The sequence below is a fragment of the Austrofundulus limnaeus genome, unplaced genomic scaffold, assembly GCF_001266775.1.
Source record: "Austrofundulus limnaeus strain Quisiro unplaced genomic scaffold, Austrofundulus_limnaeus-1.0 Scaffold673, whole genome shotgun sequence".
Lineage (NCBI taxonomy): Eukaryota > Metazoa > Chordata > Actinopteri > Cyprinodontiformes > Rivulidae > Austrofundulus > Austrofundulus limnaeus.
In genome coordinates this window covers 272,888-274,619 of record NW_013953075.1, presented here as the reverse complement: position 1 = coordinate 274,619, position 1,732 = coordinate 272,888, and the positions used below count along the sequence as shown (strand labels likewise).

At 42.5% G+C, this 1,732-nt stretch overlaps 1 protein-coding gene across 1 annotated transcript in view; it reads right to left on the bottom strand.

Moving 5' to 3' along the window:
- galnt14 (UDP-N-acetyl-alpha-D-galactosamine:polypeptide N-acetylgalactosaminyltransferase 14 (GalNAc-T14)) overlaps positions 1 to 1,732 on the bottom strand; it is a gene marked incomplete at both ends in the record, with an annotated part of 185,192 nt that overhangs the window by 18,597 nt on the left and 164,863 nt on the right.

Below are 1,732 nucleotides of genomic sequence, written 5' to 3'. Positions count from 1 at the left end.
GTCTGTTACAGGACAACGTGAAGGGGGCAGTGTGTGTGTGTGTGTGTGTGTGTGTGTGTGTGTGTTAGATGGCTGCAGGTAGGTTTAAATGTGTGTGTAAATGAGCCTGTTAGGGAGGTCTCCCTGATGGGGGCTTCTGTTCGCTGTAAATGGTCTAATCAATACTCCTCGACATGCAGACGAGCTCTGCGTGATTATTCCCAGCCAACGTGTGCGCGCGTGCAAGGCCGAGCGCGCACGCCGCCGTTGGGTTCGTTGTGTTGCATGTGTCGGTGACATTGTACAAGAGGCCGTGAAGTTCCGCGCGGGGCCGTTCGGCTGAGGCTCAGCCAATTAAAAATCCCATTTCATCCTCAATAAAGCTTTATTTTCTGGATGGACGGAGCCACACACAGAGAGCGGACCGGCACCGGGGCAGGCGCACACACTGATGGAGGAGTGAMGTGACCGCGGTGGGCAGTCGTTTACTTAGATGCACACAAACACATTTAGGGTGGGTGACTTTGTGCACAGAAGAGTTTCAATYATTGTTAATAACTCGGAACTGTCCACACGTCCCACAGCTGTGTATGCTTCTGCTAATGTGGAAGAAATTTAGTCTGAAAACATTCGGGGGGAAGATATTTTCACATCGAGATGTTTGCAAAAGAATGTTTGAGGGCAGGCAGGGAGGGGGTTTACATAAGCATCTGGTAAGTTTTTTAAAGTARACATTATACTTGGTGTAAGAAAAWTTAGTGTTCGTTAAAYTGGAATCGAGACGAAACCATAAAATATTGAATAGATTAAAATGTAAAAAGAAGAGGAACCATACAACCCAGATCTGGTTACGAGTGAAGCTTTATTGCTCCCGACTGGAGAAACCAAGCTGCGCTGCCTGAAACAGGAACTTCCGGTCCTTTTATACAGGGACCTTCAGTGCCTGGTGCGCCCACTACTGGCCTATGGCTGAATCGCAGGCACTCAAACAAAAAAAAAAACATGTCCTTATATTTGATTAACGGTTTTTTTATGTGTTGTAAAAATGTTTCGGGCGTGTCTTTAAACTATTTTAATCAAGACATAATAGTTAAACAATGGATTATAACAGTCAATATTTAAAAAGGAAAACTAAGAAAATGTGTAGTGCTTTTAAAATCAGTAACTAACCTGACTAATAATTTCTTCAAATTCCCCCGTTCACATGACAAAATCATGTGAACATTGGGATGCACGATGTATCGAAATTAACATTGGTATCAGTCGATGTTGGTCATTTTTTAGCATATTGGTATCGGTCCGAAAAGGAAAACTGGGCTGATATTAACATCCGATATAGATTTCCCACTTTTTAGCTTTATGTATCTGTTTGATCATGATACTGTTAGTGACGCTGTGCAGCCAGGAAAAACTGAAGTAGTATGGAGGTAATTTAGTTTTTTATTGAATCACACAATTTCAAACAAACAAACAGACAAACAAATAAACGAAAAATTTCAATCAAAAGTTTTTGCTAAACTGACTCTTTTTACCCATGTCAGAAATCTTTGGTTGAATCTCTTTGGAGCCCGCGAGGCGACACGGGGGGATTTTTTTCTTTTGTGTTCCTACGCAATAACTTTGCATTCCCTCGCAATGCTTTGGCGTTACCTCGCTATACTTTTGCGTTACCTCGCTATACTTTTGCGTTACCTCGCTATACTTTTGCGTTACCTCGCTATACTTTTGCGTTCCCTCGCTATACTTTTGCGTT